This window comes from Sorex araneus, chromosome 3 (genome assembly GCF_027595985.1).
Source record: "Sorex araneus isolate mSorAra2 chromosome 3, mSorAra2.pri, whole genome shotgun sequence".
NCBI lineage: Eukaryota > Metazoa > Chordata > Mammalia > Eulipotyphla > Soricidae > Sorex > Sorex araneus.
In genome coordinates this window covers 210770078-210770799 of record NC_073304.1, presented here as the reverse complement: position 1 = coordinate 210770799, position 722 = coordinate 210770078, and the positions used below count along the sequence as shown (strand labels likewise).

General features: G+C 32.0%; 1 pseudogene; it reads right to left on the bottom strand.

Annotated features, from left to right (window-relative positions):
• Positions 1-358: 358 nt before the first annotated feature.
• On the bottom strand, positions 359-501 carry LOC129404115 (U1 spliceosomal RNA; annotated as a pseudogene).
• Positions 502-722: the final 221 nt, after the last annotated feature.

Sequence of the window (722 nt, the reverse complement as noted above, 5' to 3'; positions counted from 1 at the left end):
TTTTTCAGTATTTTTTCCCTTCTGACTTATTTGCTCTAGAATAAACATCTTCAATTCCATTCATATTGTCACAAATGGTAACATGCTGCCTTTCCTTATGCTGAGTAGAATTCCATTGTATCTATACAGCTTTTCTTCTTATCCAATATCTGCCCTTGTATACTTGGGATGTTTCTTTATCTAGCATATAAGTTATAGTAAAATTATGTTAAAATAAATATGGGTGGTATTTATTTATTATTTATCTCTTGGTGCTGTAGTTTTGTGTTATATCTATCTATTTATCTATCACCTATATTCCTAGGGTTAGAATTACTGTATCATAAAATAATTCTGTTTCATTTTCCTCAGGGGATGCAGTGAACACTAGCACAAATTATGCAGTCGAGTTTCCTACATTTGGGGAAATCACAGGGGTCAATACATCGGAGTACAATGGATAAGCCTCACCCTGGGAAAACCACCTAGGTGATCATAGTATCTCCCCTGCTAGGTAAGTATGATAGTTCTACTTTTAACCTCTTGAGAAATCTTCACACCTCATTTCCACCAGTAGTATAAGTGGTTTCTTTTCTCCATATCTTTGCTAGCAATTAGTAAACATACAATTTATATTATTCTTTGGTAGGTTTAATTTTCTTCATTATATAGTTTGTAAGAAATTAATTTTAAGACCTAGTTTGAAAACATTCAAAAAGAAACCATCAACTAATATTCTATGA